The following is a 27,723-nucleotide window of genomic DNA, read 5'->3' on the forward strand; positions in this document are numbered from 1 at the left end:
AGATCAGACTAAATTAAAGGTGAAAGGCTAGTTCTACAAAATAAATATAAATGGCTTGGTATAAAAGCTTTGGGGCGGAACTGGCGTGATTGCCTTCTCAACAGTATGGGCTGTACCAAGAAGTCTCCAGGGAAAAAAATTTGCAAGATCAGAAAGGGTAATGCATGACCCCATTCTTGGTGCAGAAATGAGTATATGGCATGTTTTTGAGCAGACATGAATTGAATATGAACTGAAGGAATAGTTGTGTGATAAAATGCATTGGTTACTTAAGGTGTGTGTTGAAGTAGGGATTGGTTGAGCTGGGAACCAATAATCCTAGCATCAATTAAGTTAAATAAAAACAAAATTTACTAACCTGTAAGAATTAAGCAATCACAGAAATAAGTATAAGTTAAAATGTGTCTGTCTTAATGATTTAGACAACATGTTTAGAAATCAACAAGTGTGAACCATCAGGGGGTGTACTGCTCCCCAAACACCCAACACAACAAATAGCAGGACACATGTTTAGCACAACACACGTTAATTCAGCTGTGGGAAACACTTTTGTCTCATTTCCAACTTATGCAGCATAGTACAAGCCCAATAACCATAAGCAGTCTCTTTTCTCTATCTCTCTCTCTCTTCCGTCTCTTGTCTGCCTACTCTCCACCTCCCAACAAGCTTTGTACTCCACCTCCCGACTCACGCTCTTCAAATGGAGTGATGTGGCCCACTTATAGAGCACCTGGAATTGCTTCAGGTGTTCCACAAACTCCTTCAGGCCACACTTCTGAGTGTGGTGGCAGCCTTGCAGAGGAGGTCTCAGCCATTCTCTATGCGCCCCCTGTCAGTGGCCTTGCACCCCTACAGGGTTGAGCTTCCATGCTCCAAATCCGTGGCACCATGGCCAGCCGGGGGGCTCCCCTGTATCGTCTTGGGGGAAGTACTGCTTCATGCATTCCTTACGAAGGTGTCCTAGCTCTCGATTACTCAAGACTAAGTTTTAATAAACAAGACTGATGGGAATGTACACAGTAGATTGCAGAAATGTTAAAATCTGGTGATTGTAATATAATAAAGTAAAGAATTTATTTCCATATCAAAGTCTGAGTCATGGAAGTTAAGTTGCTTCATCATAGAAGGGTTTTGGGGTGCCCCTTTTATTCCCAGGCCCAGATTCTTTGTTAAGTAGACCTACACATAGATCTTCCATCCCAACTCTTGTGCTCTTATCCTTGTACCAACCTGACCTGGATGGAGGCACAGCCTGCAGCACAATTCATTTTTTGCTGGGACTATGAAGCCAACTTCACCCAGAACTAACTGGTACCGTACTTCACTTCTTGTATTAAAGGACATCTCTCCCTATTTTTATATACACCAAATAGAGAAGCAATAAAATTGTATTTAGTCATTGAAGTCTTTAGCATTCTTAACTATTCATAATGTGTCAAAAGCAGAAGAAAAAGAAAATGGATGTGGCAAATCACCAATATAACAAGAGTGCTTCAGGAACTGTCATAGACAATGCTGGCCGACACACCCAATGTATGTCAGCATTCAATCTTTTAAGATTACGTTGATGTGTCTCACAGCATGGGTCTTTTGGTGGCTGTGTTCTGCCTGTTTCACCTGCTTCTTCCATATGTTCACTTAGAGCTGCTGACTTTGTAAAGCTTTTAAGGACCAAGGTGAACATCCCAGCCCCTCTCTGTCCAATGTCACTTTGTTATATCATATTAGTACCTGTTCACGAGGTGTTCATGCACAAAGATACTGTAGAAGATCAGCCCAGTTACAGACAGACACTGAGACACACCATGTCCAAAAGCACATTCTTTTAATTTGTGTTTCTTCTACAGCATACAGTGCACCAAACATCCACAATAGCTCAGTTCCTTTTACTTAACTTTTACTTTTCTTTCTCCTTCTCTTCTGACACCTCCACTTCTGTCCCACAAGCTCTGTCCTCTACCTCCCAACTCCAAATGGAGTGAGGTGGACCCTTTTATGATGACCTTCCTGCAGCACTTCCTAGTGTGGCGGAAGTGCAGCAGTCCATGGCTCTGGAACCATCGAGGCGCCCCCTGGCAGTGGCCACAGCCCCCCACAGGGTTGAGCTTCCAAGCTCCGTGGCCCCCATGCAATCCAGGGAGGCTGCCCTCTTGCATCCCAGAGAAGATACTGCCCCTTTCCCGGTCCTTCCCTTTTCCAGGTGTCTCAGTGGGACAAAGTCCCCGACTGTCTATCAATACAATACCCAATAATTCAATGGTTTTATTTTTATGAAAGTAAATGACCATAAGAAAATGACTAATATAACTTGACCTTTCTTAAAATATAATTATGCTCTGATTAAAGGTTTGACCTTTTTCTTGACTTTTTGCAGCGGAAAGTTGGATTTTTTTGCCAGTTTAACCTCTCTGCCTTATGTCTGCTAGACATTTCCTGTTTTATGTGATTAGACAAACTTCTTTTACACGATCAAAAGTTCAAGAAAAGGACAAGGCCTTACAGTTGAAATATACAGTTTAAGATCGTGAAATATTGTCTATGATGCCTTTAACACATGAAGTAAATAAAATATAATACTCCCCTACATGTATAAACATAGAAACTTTAGAACAGTAATCATCATTCCTGAACAGCCCTAAATCCACCAGTTTAACAAAAATATAAGCAACACTTTATTGTGACGTGTCTTGCCATTGCATGGGCTATAGGGAAGGGAAGGGAAGCAGTGTTGGGGTGGAGTCTTGGGGGAACCCTGTTTGTAAGGGCTTGGGGCACCTCCCTAGAGAGAGATGAGTGACAGGGATCCGGGTTAATTAATGGGGCGTGATAAAAAGGGGTGGTGTGGCCGGAAGGGGGAGTTGCAGAGACTGGAGAAAGTGAGGAGAACAGCATAAGGTGTAAAGAAGGGAAGTAACTGTTTTTAAGGACAAAGGTGATTAGTCTTTGTTATTTTGGAGGTGTCCCCGTGACCCAGACAACGGGCGGTTGTAGGGCACCGTTTATATCGCGGCATATTGAATAAAAAGCCAGTCGGCATATGGAAGACTTCCCCGGACAAGCGGCTCCTGAGTGTGTTTATTCGACGGGACGTCACATTGGTGATCAGAAGTGGGATTTGGTTATTAGACAAACGGAGTCGCGACAGTGTGGAAATGAAACGAAGCAGCAGTCAAAGTCCGGGTGAGAGTGTATTTAAAGAAGCGTTCACGCCGCATATAAGTTCGCCTAGGCAGTTAGCACTCATGGAGGAGGGCAGGTTTTCAGCCCGCATGAAGCAGGAGGGCGACTTAGAGCCTCCTTCGGAACAGTTTGCATTTATGAGGCTGAATGCTGTTGAGCCTGCAGAGCGACCCCATTTTATGGAAGACGCTCAATTTAATGCGAGGCGGACGGAGCGATAGAAACGAAAGAATTGCAGCGCTTCCGAGCGTGTTGGCGTGGACCGAATTCAAACAGCGCTTCCTTTATTTAGCAAATACGCACGGATGGACGGAGGATTATGGAGCAGGGCAGTTATTGGCACACGTAGATGGAGAGGCAATAAACGTGTTGGCTGAAGGATTGCGCGAAGGGCGCCGTGGCTACACAGAACTGTTACGCTGCATGGACAACACGTGGCTGAGGGCGGCTAGGGAGGCGGTGCATGTGAGTGATGAAATAAAGACACAACGGATGGGTGGGACTGTATTAAAGATTGGCAGATTTGATGGAACTGGGTCTTGGGAAGCATACAACACCCGTTTTGCATGATTGCCAGGGCAAATGGCTGGAGTTTGGAGGACCAAGCTGTGCAGCTGGCTGCAGCATTGGATGGTGATGCATTGGTGGTTCTGACGGATGTGCCAGAAGATGAGCTGTTAAATGCCCATGCTTTGGAAATTGCATTGGAGCGACGGTTTGGCCATATAGAAGCTGTGACTACAATAAGACAACAGCTGGAGCAGAGGGTTCGCAGGACAACTGAGGCCCTGGGGGCATTTGCAGCAGATGTACAGTCTCTGGTGCGACGGGTTATCCCCATTTTGACAGATCCGTGCAGGCAGAGTTGGCTAAGGAGGCATTTCTGCGGGTTTGAGCCCACCATATCTCCGACAGCAGGTCCGTTTTGCTAAGCCTGAGACCTTGGAACAAGCTTTGTCCGCAGCCCAGGAGGCAGAACAAATACTTAAAGAGGGTTACAGCCAAGTACCTCTTCCATCAGCAGAGTCGACCAAGGTGAGGAGACCAGAAGCTATCCACCAAACTAAGGCCATAGATGTAGAACAAAGTATGAGGCAGTGGCTCCAGTGACTACCGTACAGAAGTTCAGGAATCCTTCACGCCTAATCGCCCACCCGCTGCTGGTACTGTGGACAACATGGACACTTGCAACGTGACTGCCCCAGTAGGGCTAAACAAGAGGACTCCCAAGTAAGCATTGTACCGGGAAACGAAATGGGACCAGTGTAGGAGGGACAACGCTGGCCCCAAGAACAGTCCCTGTTGGTCAGCTGGGTGAGGGAGATTACTGTCACCTTTCAGTTTTGATTGGCGGCCATGTATGCAAGGCACTGGTGGATACAGGGTCAACTGCATCTATTATCCATCCTGACATGTTGGATGTGGCGGTCCTATGTGCAGCCAATTCTACTAAGTTGATGACAGCTACAGGTGAGATGACCCCCATGTTAGGCAGAGCACAAGTAGACATTTGTATTGCTGAGAAGCAGTGGGTGCAGGATGTCTGGGTGGCTAATATCAACAACTCCTGTATCTTGGGACTTGATTTCTTACAAGCAGTTGGAGCGAATAGATCTTCAGATAGGGACTCTGTATCTTCAAGGCATTGGGACACTCCCTTGTTAGGGCACCAGCAAGGCAGAAGGAACCACCAGTGGTGGCTCCCAAGAAGAACATGTGCCTATTTTACTAACATCACTCAACCCGTACCAGTAATGAAGGTTGTCAGCACTGTTTGGAATGCCAACAGGAAAGGGTTAACACACAAGCAACAGCGCCAGCTCTGGCAGTTATTACATGACTTTAGGGACCGTTTTGCTACCTCTGCAGATGATGTTGGCCAGACTTCTCTTGTGCAGCATGACATCAATACTGGGAGTGCTTTCCCTATCAACACAGCGCCCCCGTATGCCACTAGCTAAACAGACAGCAGCTGAGAACATTCTGCAGGAAATGAGACAGGCCGGGATTTCGAACCCTCTGAGTCTCCCTGGGTCTCTCCTGTGGTCCTTGTTCCCAAGAAGGATGGCAAGTGGCGATTTTGTGTTGATTATCGGCGGGTAAATGCTGTAACCATCAAGGACTCCTATCCGTTGCCTCGCATTGATGAGTCCCTGGATTTGGTGGCAGGATCAGCCTGGTTTTCATCACTAGACCTGCGCAGTGGCTACTGGCAGGTGCCGCTAACACCTGAAGCTCGACCTAAGACTGCATTCTCTACAGGAAAGGGACTCTGGCAGTTCCGAGTTATGCCTTTTGGTCTTTGCAATGCTCCAGCTACCTTTGAACGGTTAATGGATAAAGTATTGGCAGGTATGTCTGGTACTCAATGCCTTGTCTACTTGGATGATTTACTGGTTCATGGCAAAACATTCCAGGAGGCTCTGGAGTCCTTGAGGGAGGTTTGCAGAAGCTTCGTGTGGCCAACCTTAAACTTCATCCTGATAAGTGCCACCTTCTCCGGAGAGAAGTGTCATTTCTGGGTCACCGTGTGAGTCAAAGAGGTGTCACCACAGAGAAAGATAAGGTGTCTGTTGTGCAAGAGTGGCCAGAGCCACAGGATCGAAGGCAGATTCGTGAATTTCTTGGACTGGCCTCTTACTATAGGCGATTTGTACCTGAATTTGCCACTATTGCTGCACCCTTGCATCGTTTATTGAGCCCAGATGAAGCATTCCAGTGGGGGGAGGACCAACAAGCCGCCTTTTGTAAATTGAAAGAAGCCCTTTGCGGTGCACCGATCTTGGCTCCACCCAATATTGACCTGCCATTTCTCCTTGACACGATGCCAGTGATGTGGGCTTAGGGGCTGTGCTGTCACAGCGGCACCCAGAGGGAGAGCGTGTGGTGGCTTACTATAGCCGTGCTCTCAGAAAAGCTGAGAGGAATTATTGTGTAACTCGGAGGGAGCTCCTCGCCCTGGTAGAATCTGTTCGTCACTTCAAGCACTACCTGTGTGGTCTCTCTTTGTGGTCCGCACTGATCATGCTGCTCTCCAGTGGTTACTGTCTTTTCGAGAACCTGAGGGTCAGATTGCTCGTTGGTTGGAGGAGCTTCAGACTTACCACTTTCAAGTAGAGCATCGACCTGGTGAGAAACACAAAAATGCAGATGCTCTGTCTCGACGACCCTCGCAGATCAGGGATGTGCTATTGTGAGAAAAGGGGCGTCAAGATCAAAGCTGTGAGGATCCTGATAAGGTTCAGTGCCAAGCTCTTTCAGTGCCAGGTTGTACCCAAGAATGGCGAGTTAGTCAGGAATGTGACCCTGAGGTCAAGAAGGTTCTCCACTGGAAAGAGGAACAGCATCGTCCCTGCTGGGAGGAAGTGGCACTGGAATCACCTGCAGTTAAGGGTCTTTGGTCCCAGTGGGACAGCTTGGTTGTGGACGAGGGGGTATTGAAGCGACAATGGAAGGACCCTGCAACTGGAAGGGAGGTGGCAGATCGTTGTACCACAACAGCTGCGTGAAGAGATCCTGAAGAACATGCATGGAACGCTTGGAGTTGGTCATTTTGGAGTCACCAAGACCTTAAGGCGGGTGAGGCAGGCGTTTTATTGGGGACAGTGCAGGCGCGATGTAGAGGACTACTGCCGCAAGTGTGATTTATGCACAGCCAGGAAAGGACCCCAAGGAAGGTCTACTGCCCCACTACAACAGTATCAGGTAGGGGCTCCAATGGAACGGGTGGCAATTGACATTCTTGGGCCATTTCCTGCTCAGCTATGGGGAATCGGTTTGTTTTAGTCGCAGTGGACTATTTTACCAAGTGGCCTGAGGCCTATGCACTACCTAATCAAGAAGCTGAGACTGTTGCTGAAGCTCTCATTACAGGATTCTTTAGTCGGTTTGGGATGCCTGTCGAACTGCATTCAGACCAAGGAGAAACTTTGAAAGCCAGGTCTTTCAAAAGTATGTGAGAGACTTGGCATCCAGAAAACCGAACCACCCCTACACCCCAGAGTGATGGGCTAGCCGAGCGGTTTATCCAGACTCTGACCACACAGCTGGCTCTTACCACCTCTAAAGATCAAAAGGACTGGGACCAACAGCTGGCTCTGGTTCTGATGGCCTGCCGATCTGCTGTGCAGGAATCCTCTGGATGCACCCCTGCTTTATTAATGCTAGGACGAGAGCTGCGAACACCGTCTGCACTTGTATATGGTGTTCCCCCTGACACCCCAGCTGAACCTCCAGGCCCTGACTATGCTCGCAGGTTGCAGGATCGATTGGAGGTGGCACATAACTTTGCAAGGTGCCGGATAAGAGTAGCAGCAGAAAAACAGAAGCGCCACTATGACATTCGGGTTCGGGGGCAGCCTTTTCAAGCAGGTGATCAAGTTTGGGTGTATGGCCCAAAAAGACAGAAGGGACGCTCTCCAAAGCTGGATAGTCCTTGGGTGGGACCCTGTCAAGTATTGGAACGGGTGGGGGAGGTTGTTTACTGGGTCCAGTTACCACCTCCGGGCAGGAGAGTGTTTTTGCATCAGGACCGTCTGGCCAGTTACAGAGGTTGTGCTCCTTCACAACCTGCACCCATGACTGCCACAACACCTTCTACAAATCCTGGCTCGGATGTTACACCACTTGCCCGGCCTGACTCCACTAACAGACGCCCACGCCGGCGAAGACAGCTGCCAAGACATCTGCATGATTATGTGCTTCCTCGGGGACGAGGAGCTGAGGAGGGGGCAGTGTGACGTGTCTTGCCATTGCATGGGCTATAGGGAAGGGAAGGGAAGCAGTGTTGGGGTGGAGTCTTGGGGGAACCCTGTTTGTAAGGGCTTGGGGCACCTCCCTAGAGAGAGATGAGTGACAGGGATCCGGGTTAATTAATGGGGCGTGATAAAAAGGGGTGGTGTGGCCGGAAGGGGGAGTTGCAGAGACTGGAGAAAGTGAGGAGAACAGCATAAGGTGTAAAGAAGGGAAGTAACTGTTTTAAGGACAAAGGTGATTAGTCTTTGTTATTTTGGAGGTGTCCCCGTGACCCAGACAACGGGCGGTTGTAGGGCACCGTTTATATCGCGGCATATTGAATAAAAAGCCAGTCGGCATATGGAAGACTTCCCCGGACAAGCGGCTCCTGAGTGTGTTTATTCGACGGGACGTCACATTATGTATAGCAATCATAGTATATAAAGTTTCATCACGTTTTCAAAAATCTAATCTACAAAAACTAAAACCGTCCATATAGAAAGAATACATTTGAGCAAATGCAGTCGATCCTTTAAATAAAATAAAATAGGAAGATCTTCCATCTATGAAGACAGATGAGGATCTATGAATTAATTTAAAAAGTTTACGTCGTATATGCAGGGTAAATTTACACCCATTTTTAAAAGTGGTTTAAAATTTAAGAGATGTCCTCAGTGGATTGGAAGAAGTGATGGCTCTGAGACTAAGGATATGTGCCAGCAATCGGAAGGTTGCCGGTTCAAATCCTGCAAATGCCAGAAGTGACTCTACTCCATTTGACCCTTGAGCAAAGCCCTCAACCTGCAATTGTTTCATCCTGGGTAAGATCCAGCACTGCAAGCAGATCCTCCAACTTACAGGGAAAACTTGGCAGTTGGTGGCAGGACTGCCATGCCAGCCACAGTAGAAAACCTCACACTGTTCCAGTGTAGTGCTGAGGTGTCACCCGCTGCACTCGGGTCCCAATCCAGGTGGTTCATTGTGTGGTAGGTGCAGCAATGTGCTATCAGTGCCTGTTCCCATCCTCTCATTGTCAGTGGATTAGAAAGTGGTAAAAATAAATTATTACTGACTATAAGAAAACTCTATTAAAGTATAAAAGAAACACTATAATACATGTAAGCTATGTCATATTTAAACTAACCATAGCAATCATATGTATATGACAAGTTTTAAACAGTGAGATTAAAATTGCCAAAAGTCAACTTCAGTTGACTGCTGCAATTAAAACAAAAAAAAAAATCCATGTTCTTTTAGTAGCATTGTATTGTCAAGGAGCATTGAAGAGTATTAAGACCACACAAGGAGAAATAAAATGTGCAAAAAAGTTGTAGCGGATACTCTTTATTTATATTTTCCAAGGCTTTCACCTTTGAGGTGGTCAGTAACATAGTGGATGCAGACAGTACTCAGACCCCTTCACTTTCTGCACTGTAAACTGTGTTGCAGATTTAGTTTTAAATCGATAAATGTCCCGTATTTGCCAATCAATCTTCACTCAATGACTCAATGTAAAAATAGAATTTTAGAAAGGTTTTAAACTTTTTAACAATCAACTGAAATCTCTCATTTCTCAGACCCTTTACTGTGGCTCCCTAAAGTGTGATTAGATGCATCCTGTTTGCTTTAATTATTCCTGATATGTGTCTAAAACTCGATAGGAGTCCATCTGTGTCAGCGTGTGGAGCCAGGCCTTTGTCATGTGTACGGCTAATTAAATTAAAAAGCAAAAGTACAAACTGCAATTTGGAATGGAAGGGTGCAACAAAGACACCTCAAGTACCACCAGTAGCAGTGAGTGCCAAAACAAGCTCCTTATAAAAATAATGTTGTATTATACAGCAAAACAAAACACAGGAATGATCAAGGGAATAACATACAGCAACAAATGAATAACGCTAAATAAACATCCACCAGTACATTGGGTCTTGCTATATGTGTCTTGGTACCTATCTAAATGGTGGGATGGCTAATCTACTTTTTCATGTTCAAAATCTAATGTTATGAGCAGAATAAGCATTGTCTTTGCACCAGGCAAAATGTCAAGAGAGTTTGGTATTTTATAAATGCTTCCTGGGCTTTGTACATTTTCTATAACACCTAATTTTTTACTTTTTTAATCATAATGAATTTAAATAAACTGTTTTCATATTTTTGTTTAAACCTTACTAATTCTATTTATTATAATTCTTTGAATACTGTATGCATAATATACAAATCAATGACACTTTTCCTTTATTGTTTGTTGATAATTCCATCCAACGGTGTCCAGTGTAGATCTTTGGATACAAACTTAGAACATTTTGACTTCGGGATTCCATTTTGGGTGCGGTGCTTATTTCGACTTTCAGTGTTGACTATTGCTTTTTGATTTATACTTCATTTCCTGATCCCACACCTTGTAGCTGAACAACAAATCTTCCTCCACTTTTTCTCCAAACTCTGGCAATACTTCGTAAAGAGTGAGAAGTCCAGAAGTAGGTTTAAACCACATCTTGGTGGTATTTTTGGAGAAATCCTGGGAACTTGTTTTGAACTTGGGAATGTTCTCAGGAAATTCTCAATCTGTCTCCTTAAAGAATCCTTTGGTGAGCCTTACTAAATAGTTAAAGCAAAAATGCTCTAGATATATTTGACAAAGCCTGTTCTTTATAACAGATGTTAGGGCCACACTAGTTCCACATTGTAACTGTGTAATGCCTTCTAATAGTTTGAAAAAACTCCCCCAGCTTTAAATGCTGTTATGCAATGACAAAATATACACTGAAGCACAAAAAAGCCAAGGAGGTGAAAAGAGTGAGTCTGACACGGGCTGAGGTTTAAACCAAAAAAGCAACCAAAGAACAATACACATTCCAAAAAGTTTGTCTTTTGAACATTTAGAGCGCTCAATCTCAAAAAATACACTTTTAGAACACACAAAATAGTTTTTTGTGTTTAAATAGTGTTGCAGTGATGACATCATACATGTGGCATTTATGCACCACGCTTCCTGAAAATCTATATATATAAAACTCAATGTATGTATGTTCCAGCATCACTTCCGAACGGCTGGACCGATTTTCATGACACTTGGTACACATGTTCCTCATTGCTCGACTAAAAAAACTGTAGGTTGAAATCAACCCTAACCCACCCCCTTCTGGGTAGGGTGGGGGGTTATCTTGCAGTTTTGTATGCATGTTATCATGCAGTTGACACTCGGAACGACCAGTAGAGGGCGAACCATCCTTCTGCTGATATCAGCATAGTAGAGACATCCCCACCCACAATTACAGCAGTGCAGGTGAGCAGAGAGCTGAGGAGACTTTGCTGGCACAAAGCAACGGGTCCAGATGGAGTATCACCACAACTGCTGAAGGCCTGTGCGCTAGAACTGGGGAGTCCTCTACAGTGCATCTTCAACCTGAGCCTGGAACAGGGGAGAGTCCCAAGGCTTTGGAAAACATCTTGTATCACCCCAGTCCCAAAGATACCACGTCCAAGTGAGCTGAATGACTTCCGGCCTGTTGCTGTGACGTCACATGTGATGAAGACCATGGAGCCGCTGCTGCTTCACCACCTGAGGCCACAGGTCTGCCACGCCCTCAATCCTCTGCAGTTCGCATACCAGGAGAAGGTGGGAGCAGAGGATGCCATCATCTATATGCTACACTGATCCTTCTCCACTTGGACAGAGGCAGTGGTACTGTAAGAATGATGTTTCTGGACTTCTCTAGCGCCTTCAACTCCATCCAACCTCTGCTCCTTAGGGACAAGCTGACAGAGATGGGAGTAGATTCACACCTGGTGGCATGGATCGTGGACTATCTTACAGACAGACCTCAGTATGTGCGTCTCGGGAACTGTAGGTCTGACATTGTGGTCAGCAACACAGGAACACCGCAAGGGACTGTACTTTCTCCGGTCCTGTTCAGCCTATATACATCAGACTTTTTAATACGATTCGGAGTCCTGCCATGTGCAAAAGTTCGCTGATGACACTGCTATTGTGGGCTATATTAGGAATGGGCAGGAGGAGGAGTACAGGAAGCTAATCAAAGACTTTGTTAAATGGTGTGACTCTAACCACTTAAACCTGAACACCAGCAAGACCAAAGAACTGGTAGTGGTTTTTAGGAGGCTGGATGATAAATTGGACTGGACTGCCAATACTGATGAACTGTGTAAGAAAGGTCAGAGCCGACTATACTTCCTTAGAAGGTTGGCGCCCTTCAACATCTGCAATAAGATGCTGCAGATATTCTACCAGACGGTTGTGGCGAGTGCCCTCTTCTACGCGGTGGTGTGCTGGGGAGGCAGCATAAAGATGAAGGACGCCTCACACCTGGACAAACTTGTTAGGAAAGCAGGCTCTATTGTAGGAATGAAGCTGGACAGTTTAACATCTGTGGCAGAGCGATGGGCGCTAAGCAAGCTCCTGTCAATCATGGAGAATCCACTGCATCCACTGAACAGTGTCATCTCCAGGCAGAGGAGTAGCTTCAGTGACAGACTGCTGTCACTGTCCTGCTCCACTGACAGACTGAGGAGATTGTTCCTCCCCCACATAATGCGACTCTTCAATTCCACCCAGGGGGGTAAACGCTAACATTATTCAAAGTTATTGTCTGTTTTTACATGCATTTTTATTACTCTTTAATTTAATAGTTTTTTTGTATCAGTATACTGCTGCTGGATTATGTGAATTTCCCCTTGGGATTAATAAAGTATCTATCTATCTATCTATCTATCTATCTATCTATCTATCTATCTATCTATCTATCTATCTATCTATCTAACAGGAGGTGACTGTCAGCATTCTTTATGTTGAGCCCCTGTTGCTTTTTAAATGAAACAGAGTTGGCTGGTTCCAAGCGTCAACTGGATGGTAACATACATACAAGACAAGCACATTAGTGAGCGATTATTATTTGTAAATTTATTTTTATTTTTAAAGTTTCTTAATTATACTTTTCTCAAACAATTAAAAAAACATGATGGTAAAAGAGAGTTATAACTAACAAAAACACAGCCAAGGAAACACGGCAGAATCTAAAATGGAGTGAAAATGAAGCACAAACTAGCGATGCAGTTATGTCAGAAAAATAATGCTATTTAATAAAAAGCCAACATTATATTAAAATTACAAAATAACAGAAATGGACGGTGCAAACTTCAAAACCCTAGAATTATGACAAGCACCCAGAGCGTATCTATGTTTCAGACACTCTTTAAACCCTTAAATTGGAAAGACCCCTGACAGCTGCTTTCACACACTGGCACTTAGAGGGGCTCTCTTCTTATCAGAAGGGGTCATTGTTTTACAGTGCTGAGTTTGCCAAGATCATTTGCAGCCTTGTCTTTCTCTTTGTGCCTTGTGGTTGCTTACCAGCCTAATAGTCTGTCACAAAGGTGAAAAGCAAATAAATCGAGCAGACCAGGAAACATGTACTGAAGGGGGCTTAGATAAGGTAGTGCTTATACATACAAAGCCTTTATGTGTTTGTTTTAAAAGTCAATAAGTACTGGGTAAATTTGAAGACTGAAAGCTATTGCTGGAAACGGTAGGCCAGCTAGTTTATTTTGCTTTGCAGGAAAATAAAAGGAAGCAATGATAAAAGACTAGATAAAAGAATAAGGAAACACTTATCCAGTGCAAGTATGTTATTGGAAAGTCACAATATGTGCATGTATATGAAAGCAAAAAAAACAAAATATCATATGAAAAACTCTGTGACAGTTAAGTTTTATAGCATTGCTTTCTTCACATCAGAAGCTTCCCAGTCCTGTCTCACTATACCCTGAAATAAATAACTGAGTCCAGAACATGGACATATGGAGAAATGAACACCTTACCTGAGGCTAGTTGTGAAACTCAAGGAAACATGTATTTGGGCATCAGTTTGCAAATTCACATAAACAAATATTGGAGATTCTGTTTTTTATTTACACTCAAACTTGGTTCAGGCAATAATGTTATTAATAAATTAGTATGACAGTAACTTAGGTTATTTAGAACACATAGTACATAAGAATCACCAGAGCCTGGATATATTTCAGATTTATGCAGATAAGGCTTAAATGAATGTTAAGGTAACCAAAAACAAAGTCTTGACTATAGCAAATTAGAATATTCAACACAATTAAAAAACGTAATCTCTATAATTGCATTGTTGGTGTTGGAAATTCCAGACTCAAATATTTTTCTGGTTTCAGATATTTGCCTCATTAATTTTCTAGACTATTTTCCACATTTTGAATATGCAGATTTATAATAATTAGTTATTTCTGTTTATAATTTCTTGATATGGTGCAATAAAAATAAATTAGCATTTCTAAATGAAAAACAATGGAAGTCACATCAAATAACGGTATATAAGCTTACAACTTAGTACATTCCATGTTCAAGTTTAACTATGCTACTTGGAGTTTAAAATGTTCCAGGTGTGGAGACCAGCCTTGACACAGACAGGCAGACACCGATGGTTTCAACACCAAGACACATTTATTGTACATTTACACAGATATTTACAAAACCGCACACAACCCAGTGCCCCTGCACCACACATCCTCAGTCCAGGCTTCTTTACTTCTTTGCCTCCCTTCACCGCATCCACTCCTCTCCTCTGAGCTTCGTCCTCTTCCACCCGACTCCAGCCTCTTTTAAGTCCACCCGGACGTGCTCCAGGTGCCTCCTGATGAGCTTTCTGCTGCACTTCCTGGTGTGGTGCAAGTGGCGTACGAGCACCCAGAAGCACTCCAGGTGTCCCTGGTTTTCGTTCCGCCAGCACCTCCAGGTGTGGCGGAAGTGCTGACGTCCAGGGCTTCACAGGCATCTGGGCATCCCCTGGCAGTGACCACTGACCCCTATAGGGTTGAACTTCCATGCTCTGTGCCTGTGGTCCCTATACCAATCAGGGCGGCTGCCCACTCGTGGTCTGGAGGAGGCGTAGTCCCTCTCCCGGTCCTTTCCAGGCATCCCGGCTGGGTACCGCCACCAGCCAACCACCACACAGGTTACTGAGTTTTGCCACCAAACTTACGAATGTGTTTTGACTTGATTTTCCTTGGTTTTGTTTACACCTGTTGTACAATCTTTGTTTCATCTTCTGACTTGTTAGTATTCAACCTTTTTGCTGTGTCTTTTTCTACCTGTTGACAGAACAACTGAGGTCTGAAGTTAAAAAGTTCAACTTATATGAATGACTTTGGAGTCCGAGGGAAAAAAGAAAGCAACGAATATATGTGACATTTTGAAGAAATCATTTTATGACCTGAATAGTACAAATCAGAAAACAGCATCACACTAATACAATATTATTTGAAAACGAACAGCATCAGATCAGCTGTAAATGTATGGCATTTCTAAAAGTTAGCTTTTTTTCAGTTTTTTCTCAAACTTGTTCACGCTCTCCCTAGCCCCTTCTGATCTGACTCTAACTAACACCAGTATAAATTCACACCCGATCTGACGGTGTTCGTTTTCAAATAATATTGCATTAGTGCGACGCTGTTTTCTGATTGGTACTATTCAGGTCATAAAATGATTTCTTCAACATGTGTTATACATTCGTCTCTTTCTTTTTTCCCCCGGTGCTGCATTGACATCATGTACCAGAAGGTGTGAGCTTATTCAGTGCGGCAGGAGCACGCAGGTGGCCAGTTGCTGTGTGATATAACACGCCTGACTTGGCGGCGATCCGCGCGCATGTACTGTACAAAGCATGCACGGTAAGCACTGAGAAAAGATAAGTTATGCGTTACTGCTAAAAAATGACTGCATTTGTCACAAAGTGAGGTCTGTGATGGCTCTTTTAAAAGAGACAGTGTGATTTAGCGAGGGGCACGTGTGTGGTAGTGTGGCAAAGTAGTCCTGTTACTGTTGATGGGGGAATTGCCTTGCTTGAATTCATGTGCAGATACACACAGTCTAGCCATTTTCCTAGTTAGAACTCTGGAGTGTATGATTAAGCACCTGTGCCCACCAATACTTAAAATGAGGGGCTAAGAATTATAAGGGGGAAGATGGTAGAATAAAGATGGGAACCACGGATGAGGAGAGGAAATGGGGTAGTCGGGCCCCTGGGAGGGAGCAAAGGTAATGACTCTCTGAGGAGTGCCCCTATTGAGCTTTTGTGCTAGAGCAGGGACTTGGATTGGCCCTACTGAGTCAAGGTTGCATGATATGGGATGACACAGGGCTGCTGGGTGCATCTTGACCAAAGCCAAAACAGGCAGGTGGGACTGGAGTCGGTCGATGGTGACAGCAGCTGTTTGCATTGCTTCCAGCAGAGCAACCCACTGAGGTGAGCTGGAGAGAGAGACAGAAAGATAGAAAGGGAGACATATGTATCTTGCTGAGGAGTCTTTTACCTTACGTCTTGGGGCATTTCACTTTCAGGTTTTAAGGTATTTTTAAGTTACAAGTGAGCAGTGAATTTTATGTGGATTATTTAATCATTATTTATTCTTTTCTGCACAGCACTTTATTATTTTGACTTTGTTTTAATAAACTTGCAGATACAAACTACCAGGTGGGCATAAGGATGGTTTAAATAAAGGTATGCTACCTGGACATTGACTGCTGCCAGTGTTATTTCACAAAAGTATTGCTTTTACTCACAAACATTTTGCATGCTGTTGTTCATGTAACATTTTGCATGCATGCACTCTGACAATTTGGTGGCAACTAGTGAAGAAAAGATAAGGTATGTGCATAGCGTGCAATCAAGTGAAAAGAATGTAACAAAAGTTATAAATATAATTTTTTTCCTGAATGTGCTGAGGGGTAGATTTAATCTGCCCAGTATAGAGTCATTGGGAGGCAATGATTTTCACAGCAATACTGGGAGTAAGGCAAGAATCAAACATGCTGGGCTCATCCACACAGTCAATTAGAGATGAGTGTCCTGTATATAATACAGTAACAAAAAATTATAAACAAAGTATCTGCTTAGCTTTAAACGTGGCATTAGCTATATACTGTATATATATATATATATATATATATATATATATATATATATATATATATATATATATATACAGTATATATGCTCAAAGAATGTGATCTGGTGGCGCAGCTGCCTGAGTTAATACTGCAAATCCGCAGGGTCTTGCAGGAAAAGGGAGATAGATGTTATTTACTTCAAAGAGCATGAATGACTAAATGTATTTATAAAATGCAAGAAAATCATCAAATTCAGTTGTGTTTCTAGTAAGCTTAATGAAGGTTTATATATGGGCTTAGAATTTAATAACAAATGCTAGCCAGTGAAATGTGCAGATTTTTATACAAAAAGAAAAAGTAATGCAGCATTGTGTAATGCATTACATTATACAATAAGTAATTATACATATTTAGGTATTTTTATAAGTAATGAGTAATGAGTAAAGTTACTTTGAAAAGTTAACATTTCCCAATTCTGAATAGTCATAACCTGATTCTTATTTAGGTGTAAACATGACATGTTAAAGTCTAAAGCATCATGAAAAAACAAAGGAAGACACAGAATCAAGTTAAAACACATTTATTTATTAAATAACATTTAAGTGAATTTTGTGGTAAATAGTTTTAAATTAAGGCATAAAAACAAACTTTTTTTTAAATGCAAAGTAAAGGAATATGTTCATGCCCTTTGTTAGACTGGCAGCCTATCCAGGGCTGGTTCCTGTCATGTGCCCAGTGGTACTAGGATAGGCTATAGCTGTCCTCTATCCTCACATAAGCAAAACAAAAACAGAAAATAAATGGATGAGGGGAAAATGTATATTTAGCAAAAAAAAAAAAAATAAAAAATAATAAAATACCCCTCCACTCTGTTTATTTATTTTTCTTTGCTTTCTTCTTTAATTCTCTTCTTCTTTCATCTTTTTCACCTGCCAGATGCAAACAGCACTAAATGCAGCATTCTGTCTTCCTTTCTTGCAACTACCATTTAAGCATTATTTTATTAATCACTGCAACCAAAACATTTCAGCATTTCTAAATTGGTAAGCCTCTTTACTAAAACATTTACAAAATAATTTGTAAATAGATATTCAAAATGAACACCTGCTCAGAAAGCTACGTTTAATAACTGTTGGGTTTCCTATCATTAGCAATGTACTGTAGTGCACTAATGGTAAACAACAGACATTGCAATAAAGCTATCTTCTTAAAATGTGAGTAATCTTTATTCAATACCACTACTTTAATTACTTGTCACACCTTTACATTACTGTGCAGACCATTACATTCTCAGTTGACTATGTTAAGACATGATTTCTTTTTCATCTTTCATCTGGGCCTTTATATAAGCGGGACTGTGCTTATAATTAAGGGGTACCATCCACTTACTGCTGTGCTGTAATTTAAGATAATCTCTTTTGTGTCATTCAATTAAGCAAAGTTTAGTGACCACTCGTTTTTTTTTGCATTCTTCCATTAATCAGTCTGACGCACAAGTCTTTGTTATCAGACTGTAACTTTATAGGTAATGGAGACTATTAAAGAAAAAAAAAACCTGGAAATAGAACCATTCAGAAAAGTTTTTCTAGCCAGCTTACACAGGGCTTTATTTTTAAACATTACTTCATCATAATTTGTGTAATTTAGATAAAGACTGTTTTATTAGATTTGATACATTTTGCTTAACATTGATAATGTTTTATTATAATTACAATTAATAAAGCTAAACATTATGATAAGCCATCCAGTTCACGGTAGACTGATGTCACATACACATTTTTGCAGGGACAGGCTTTCTCTTGTTGTAATCATGGTTTAGATTAAGTGGGTTTGAAAAGGATGAATAAATTATTAATAAGAATCAGAACAATAGTTTGTGTTTTTTTTTCTTGGTGTCAGATCTCCACACAGAAGAATATGTTCATGTGTTTAAAATGCAAAATAAAATGAATAAGCATAGCCTGCTAAAATGCAAAGGTACTTAAAATATATGCTGTAAAAAACATTCCTGATTTCTTTTACATAAAGGTTATTTGCTCTTTAGTGTCTCCAGTTTCCCTCTGCAGACATAAATAACACTAAGTTAAATTGAGATGTGGTGAGTGTTGGTGTGTGTCTGATCGGACCCTCTGGTGGGCTGGCACCTCATCCGGGGTTGTTACTGTGTACCACCCATTGCTATACAATAACATTATGACTATTTAACTCTCAAGGCAACTAACTGTTATAAACTGTCTATTAAAATTTTAATGCTTAGATCATTATTTAAATAGCCATGACTTACCAAGTGGTTTCGCTTCACGTATAAATTAATTTTTGCTTTTCTACAGTGCCTTAAAAGTGGGATGAACATAAACGCTGCTGTATAAAAAAGATTGACTGACAGTTTGAGCAGTACTTAAAGAATTTAATGTTATTTTTCTTCTGTGAAAAATGCTTGAACAGTAAATACAATAGTTTTAATATTAGAAAAATAAAAGTAATATTTTAAAAGTACTTGATAGTAGACTTAAAAAAACAAAAATCTGGATTCAAGTCGTTATCTCTAAGACTACAGCAGAAAAACTGTGAGAAAAGAAAGAATTTAAAAAAATGTAGTAGAGGTGAAGCATTTTGGTTTCTTATAAACTTTCATTAAAAATAGATAGATAGATAGATAGATACTTTATTAATCATGTCTGTCCTGCAACGTACAGGATTCCTTCCTGGTGAATTCCCAATGCAGCCATCCTTTGGAGTAAACAGGTTCAAAAATGGATGAACAGATTGATTATACAGTATGTATCATTCTATTTTTTAGTCAAAATGTCCATATCTTTTAGGTATTAGCTTGTTTTGCATAGTACCTTTGTAAATTAGTATTTCAGTATAACTATAATTACAATATGTACTTTTTATTTCTAGTCAGTCATTTTCTAACCGACTTAGTCCTGAACAGAAAGTACTGGAGCTTAGCCTAGCTAGCATAGGCCGAATACAGGAACAAACCCAGTCCATCACAGGGAGAACACACACATACCAGTGCCAATTTACTATCGCCAGTCTACTGTATCTAAACTGCATTTCTTTGGACTATAGGATTAAACCAGAGTAGAAAGAGGAAACCCATACAGTCACAGGGAGGACATCCAAACTCTTTGCTGGGAGGAAAAAGGATGTGAATTCTGGTCTCTTTACTGTGAGGCAGCAGCGCTACCACTGTGCAACATGTACATACTAGCTGCATGTGCTCTTCAGGACAAAAAACAACTGGAAGACTCCCTAGCAGCATTACTATATTCATGAACTTAGAGAGGCATCAGCTAACTCTTAACAATTACCCAGTGCAGAGGAAGTGGACCACCTGTGCTTGCTGCCCCACTGGCTTTCATAAGAACACACTGGTGATACCATATCTTAGCTGTATCACTGGCATATCAGTCCTATTAATCTTTGTCTCAAGAATATAACTCCAGATAGACAATGTTTTTAGTGAAAATGTCAAGCTTTGACCTCCGTTGCTCAGGTGTTTCACTTGCAAGTTGTTGAGCCGCAGCAATTGCTTTGTTTCGACATCTTGTCTCTTCATGTGTGTCATTAGCACAATGTCGTTGCTGCACACAGGTCATCTGTATTGAGCAGTGAAGTGCACGCAAGTGCTGAAAAAATGTAAAAGTGCATGCATGCTCCCAGAAATTTCCTAAGACAATGGGTCACTGTAAGAGTGCTGTTGATTAATCAGTTGTATCAGAAGTACTATGTAACTATTTTACTACATACCACGGAAGTGTATTAGGGCCACGGTGAAGAAAAAAAAAAATATCGACACAGTGAAGTCAAAAAAACTGTCGAGAATAAAGTCAACATGTTGACTTTATTCTTAACATTTACACTTTAATCTCACCGTTTATGTCGAGATTAAAGGTGACATTTCCACTTTATTCTCGTAGTTTATTTTGTCATTAAAGTAGAATGTCGTAAACTAAACATCATCTTTAAATGTATATTTAATTTACTAGATTTTCTCAAACCCCGTCATAAATTATGTAGCACATTAAATGCTTTGTATTAATTGTTCCATGTTAATCGGTACATGCTTCTTAAACTGATTTCGTCTTGCACTAAGAGGAGGCCCAGGCAGCGATCGCCGCACAGAACACATCAATTTCATGATATTCCTGCTCCCTGAACATTTAGAATTATAACCTAAGTACTTGGTATATAGTTTCGACATATAATTCTTTTTTCTTCAATGTGTCCGGATTTTTTTTTTCTTCACCATGGCCCTAATACGCTTCCGTAGCATACAATATTTGTAGGGTTGTTTTTTTTTAATTAACCAGGGGCCAATATTATTAGTTAACTGGAGTTCTTTATTTTTGAATATTCTACGTACAACTGCCCAAGACTAAAAAATTCAGATCAATTTAGTGTAATTTAAATAAATTTGTGCTTCTTCTAGTGACTAACCTTTGTTTTGTTGATGGTCATTATAAAACACACATTTATAGGAAATTATATACTTTTGAATTGAAACAGGTAATTAGTAGGAATAACGGGAATTTTGTTAATAAGTATAATTTCACACTGTAGAACATCCTGTAAAAATGGTATCTTCAATCAAACTTGAAGGTAATGCATTGATCCGTAATCTTATACTATAACAAAGTTTAGGAGTGTTCAGATCAAAAGCAATATGCAAATTGAAACAGGTCTAGTGTATGGAAACAACAATTTACCTCTGAGAAAGTACAGAACTAAAAATTGTAACAAATAAGAACTGAAATAAACCCAAAATAAACTACCACAATAGAAAAAGATAGAAGTCAAACAACTACAGTAAACCACAAATCTAACCTTGCAATAGGCACCATATATGTATCTCACAACAGTAGCAGGCAGACTGAACTAAATTCAGCTTCAGATGTGGGTTTTTACTTCGTTCATTCAGGAATTTGTTTTTTGAGCTTATCACCAGTTATCACTCCCTTGGAAGGGGTTGGGTGCAGTACTACATAGCCAAACAATAAAGTCCTAACACTAAATCTTATTAGAAAAAGCAAAGATGCTTACAGGCTGCACATTTACGTGGGTCAGGCAATGAAGTAAACATTTTAAGAACTGTACAGAAAAGAACATGTGAAAAGAAATAGTAATGTGAACTATTTGCAGTGCCCATCCTTTCTCTTTTCTGGCTGTGGGGGATCCCTTAACTTAGCTGTGCTAGCATTTAACCTACATGAGGGATGCAGTCCGTCAGGCTTGTCTGAGACCTGAGGATGCAACTTGCTCCTGTACTTCCCTCTCCCTCCCTTTTTACTTGTGGTAAAGCAACGCCTACACTCACAGCAACAGTGTCTGGCACACATTTGAGTCTTATAGCACTCACGCTAACCATGTCTTCATTGAGATTCCCCAAACCTTTCTCTTTCCATTTCACTTTTGCTGATGGCCTTCTTTTACATGACTCTGCAAGCCCCATTTCTTTCCTTCTCAACACTGACCCAAAGAATGGATGTGCCTTGTTAGCTTAGCTTAATTGCTACAGTATAATTGACAATAAATACCAACAAAAACATGAGGCGGCTAATTTTCTTTTTGAAGTGTTATTTAGATTTTGTGATATTTAGGCGTTGTGTAAACACTAAAATATCAAAATGTCTTTTCTTAGTGGATACCTACTTCCCTAGATGTACAATCCTGACAAATTTTAGCTTTTTGACTAAATGGGAAATAGTGTTTTTGTTGATGAGTGAGTGAGTGAGTCAAGCAGCATTATAAGTAACTAGTAAAATACCCGTGCTTCGCAGAGGAGAAGTAGTGTGTTAAAGAAGTAATTTTTAAACATTTTTAAAATAACGTAACATGATTGTCAATATAATTGTTTTGTGACTGTTATGAGTGTTGCTGTCATATATTTATATATATATACACACACACACATCCACATATATATACATACATATACACACACACATACATACCTACACACACACACACATATAAATACATATATATAAACACACACATACATATATATACATACACATAAACATATATATATCCATATACACATATACATATACATACATACAGTGGTGTGAAAAACTATTTGCCCCTTTCCTGATTTCTTATTCTTTTGCATGTTTGTCACACAAAATGTTTCTGATCATCAAACACATTTAACCATTAGTCAAATATAACACAAGTAAACACAAAATGCAGTTTTTAAATGATGGTTTTTATTATTTAGGGAGAAAAAAATCCAAACCTACATGGCCCTGTGTGAAAAAGTAATTGCCCCCTTGTTAAAAAATAACCTAACTGTGGTGTATCACACCTGAGTTCAATTTCCGTAGCCACCCCCAGGCCTGATTCCTGCCACACCTGTTTCAATCAAGAAATCACTTAAATAGGAGCTGCTTGACACAGAGAAGTAGACCAAAAGCACCTCAAAAGCTAGACATCATGCCAAGATCCAAAGAAATTCAGGAACAAATGAGAACAGAAGTAATTGAGATCTACCAGTCTGGTAAAGGTTATAAAGCCATTTCTAAAGCTTTGGGACCCCAGCGAACCACAGTGAGAGCCATTATCCACAAATGGCAAAAACATGGAACAGTGGTGAACCTTCCCAGGAGTGGCCGGCCGACCAAAATTACCCCAAGAGCACAGAGACGACTCATCCGAGAGGTCACAAAGACCCCAGGACAACGTCTAAAGAACTGCAGGCCTCACTTGCCTCAATTAAGGTCAGTGTTCACGACTCCACCATAAGAAAGAGACTGGGCAAAAACGGCCTGCATGGCAGATTTCCAAGACGCAAACCACTGTTAAGCAAAAAGAACATTAGGGCTCTTCTCAATTTTGCCAAGAAACATCTCAATGATTGCCAAGACTTTTGGGAAAATACCTTGTGGACTGATGAGACAAAAGTTGAACTTTTTGGAAGGCAAATGTCCCGTTACATCTGGAGTAAAAGGAACACAGCATTTCAGAAAAGAACATCATACCAACAGTAAAATATGGTGGTGGTAGTGTGATGGTCTGGGGTTGTTTTGCTGCTTCAGGACCTGGAAGGCTTGCTGTGATAGATGGAGCCATGAATTCTACTGTCTTCCAAAAAATCCTGAAGGAGAATGTCCGCCATCTGTTCGTCAACTCAAGCTGAAGCGATCTTGGGTGCTGCAACAGGACAATGACCCAAAACACACCAGCAAATCCACCTCTGAATGGCTGAAGAAAAACAAAATGAAGACTTTGGAGTGGCCTAGTCAAAGTCCTGACCTGAATCCAATTGAGATGCTATGGCATGGCCTTAAAAAGGCGGTTCATGCTAGAAAACCCTCAAATAAAGCTGAATTACAACAATTCTGCAAAGATGAGTGGGCCAGAATTCCTCCAGAGCGCTGTAAAAGACTCATTGCAAGTTATCACAAACGCTTGATTGCAGTTATTGCTGCTAAGAGTGGCCCAACCAGTTATTAGGTTCAGGGGGCAATTACTTTTTCACACAGGGCTATGTAGATTTGGATTTTTTTCTCCCTAAATAATAAAAACCATCATTTAGAAACTGCATTTTGTGTTTACTTGTGTTATATTTGACTAATGGTTAAATGTGTTTGATGATCAGAAACATTTTGTGTGACAAACATGCAAAAGAATAAGAAATCAGGAAGGGGGCAAATAGTTTTTCACACCACTGTATATACATATACACACATACATATATACATACAGTATATATATATATATATATACACATATTCTACATATATTCACACATACATATACACACACACACACACATATATATATACATATATATATTACAGCCTTTGGGGTGCGAGCAGCTGTTGCTGGGCGTGCCAGAATCCATAGAGGAAGAAAACAGAAAAACATTATTTGTACAAATTCTTAATTTATCTATACATTCCTAAATAATTAAATGGGCAGGCTATTTCGTATCAGTGCAATACGCTGCTTGTTAAAACGGATGACTTTCGCTCTTACGTGCACGTAATGTTGCGTGGGTTTATAAACTATCGTATCTGTTCAAGTTCTATTTAAATTTTAAATATAAGTAATTTTTATTTAGTCGATAGAAATATCTTTGGTAGGAATGTAAGTTAAATTTAGTCATCATTGCATACATTTTTCTTCACCATAGAAATGTAAAGACAAAATTCAACTTACATTCCTACCAAAGATATTTCTGCCGACTAAATAGAACCTACTTATATCCAAATAGAACTTGAAAAGATATATTTTTTCGAATCTGAGCGCGCATTTTAGATCGACTCAACGCGCACCACATCGAGCCCCGTGCTGTTGTGCTCTGGCCTGCCTGCCTCAATAAGTCACAGTCGCGCTTCGCTCTTACTTTTTTACCGTTCATTTAATCATGGGCCTCTCCACAGTTTTGTTTATTTTCGGGTTGTAACGTTCATAAAATTTACGTATCATCTGGTCCATTGGCGGACCGTGCATCTCACACAGCCACAGCCGCGACACACATAAAAAACATCAATAATAACTCATAAACTTGCAATACTAATTTTACTCACCAAAAATTTGGATTATTTGTAAACAAAATCCATCCTCTCCTCTTTCCTTAAAAACAGTTCAATCACTCTGTCGTATGGATTATCCGTGCGCCTCAGTTGCATCAAAAAGTCCCTTTCTATCACCATCGAAGCTAATGCTGAAAATCGAACCTGCGGCTTCTATCCAATCAATGGGTCTGAATATGGTGACGTCGCCATACGCCTGCTAGAGGGCAGTACTGACACGAACTCAAAATCTGATTGGTTGAAGCAAGAGGTTAATCGACATTTATTCTATGTTAGAGTGCCTGCACAACGGATTGTAAAGTCCTCTCTGCCTGGCAACAAATGATGGCTGAAATGTGATTAGTTAAATGCTTTAACATGAAAATACATGCCTGGAAGCAGCACAACCATCGGAAAAGCTATGAAAGGAAACAGACAGACTATTTGGAATTATTTTCATGGACAAGTATTCATGGACAAAATATAATTAAAATCAGTTTGTGATTCAGATATTTTTACTTATGAATAAGCTAAGCACAGTCCTTCACCTGCGAATATTTACCTTATATGGGCAGGCACACAATTACGTGAGAGGCGTGATAATGCGACACACAACTCCGCCTCCCACGGCCATCAAGCTGCAGTCTATTACAGTATATGGACGAAAAAATAGATTCCAGTTATGACCATTACATGTAAAATTTCAAAATGAAACCTGCCCAACTTTTGTAAGTAAGCTGTAAGGAATGAGCCTGCCAAATTTCAACCTTCTACCTACACAGGAAGTTGGAGAATTAGTGATGAGTGAGTGAGTGAGTCAGTGAGTGAGGGCTTTGCCTTTTATTAGTATAGACTAGCAGAATACCCGCGCTTCGCAGCGGAGAAGTAGTGTGTTAAAGAAGGTACGAAAAAGAAAAGGAAAAATTTTAAAAATAACGTAACATGGTTGTTAATGTAATTGTTTTGTCATTGATATGAGTGTTGTTCTCATATCTATCTATCTATATATATATATGTTGTTCTCATATCTATCTATATATATATATCTCTATCTATCTATATATATGCCCGCGCTTGGCAGCGGAGAAGTAGTGTGTTAAAGAAGGAAAGAGAAAGAAAAGGAAACATTTTGAAAATAACGTAACATGATTGTCAATGTAATTGTTTTGTCACTGTTATGAGTGTCGCTGTGATATATATATATAGCAAAATACCCGCGCTTCGCAGCGATGTCATGTGTTAAAGAAGTTATGAAAAGAAAAGGAAACATTTTAAAAATAATGTAACATGATTGTCAAAGTAATTGTTTTGTGTATTTGGTGGCAGCGTCACGAAGTTGTTTTCGGTAGCTGCATCAGAAAATGTACCACGACGTCTGACACGCCTCCTTTTTAGTGTTTTCTCACAGCTTGGATTGCTGCTGTCATATATATATACACACACACATACATACATACATACATATATATATATATACATATATATACACATACATATCTTCATATCTACATATCTATATACATATCTACATATACATATATATATATACATACATACCTATCTACATCATATATACACACACATACATACATACACACACAAATTATATATATGTGTGTATGTATGTATGTATGTGTGTGTGTGTGTGTATATATATACACATACATATACTTGTGTGTATGTTTGTATGTGTCTATATGTGTGTGTATAGGTTTGGTCACTGAGTGCAAGGGAAAAATAATAAATTATAGTCTATAAGTTATTAAACAGTAAAACATTAACGTTTTAAGAAGTACAGGTACATTGAAATTACATTTTCTATGTGAACGTTCAAATTTGTGCCTCTGGTAATGTGCCTTACCGGCATTTAAAGAAAATTAGTTTTGTCTCCTCTGCAGTGTTAAGAGAGAAAGGCTTTGGTTTGGGATAAAAGGAAAAAAGGTGTAAAGAAAGGAAAGTTGCCTTTTTCTTTTATATAGTATAGAGAGATGTGTTCGCTGACGTTATGATCGCCTTTTGGGGACAGTCGCGGTGGGTCTTGTGTAGACTGGTGAGACGTCCCGCCATTAATCGGCTGTGATGGCACTGTCAGTCCTCCACTCGTGTGCGTGTCTTCATAATCCGAGCTGAGGACCTCATAATCGATACGTGCAAAAGAAAGTGTGAATCGCCTTAATATTATTTTGCCGTGGTGTAGAAAAGGGGTCCCGTGTTTGCACTTGTCTGGGCTATAGCGCAGGGGGAGGATGAAAAAAATTAAAAGTGCTCACTTTGACTTAAGGCAGAAGCGCAGTCAGCGTCTCAAAGGCCGGCACAGCTATGCACGCGCGCTGGCTGCTCGACTTT

Source organism: Polypterus senegalus, chromosome 4 (genome assembly GCF_016835505.1).
Source record: "Polypterus senegalus isolate Bchr_013 chromosome 4, ASM1683550v1, whole genome shotgun sequence".
In the NCBI taxonomy this organism is placed as follows: Eukaryota; Metazoa; Chordata; class Cladistia; order Polypteriformes; family Polypteridae; genus Polypterus; species Polypterus senegalus.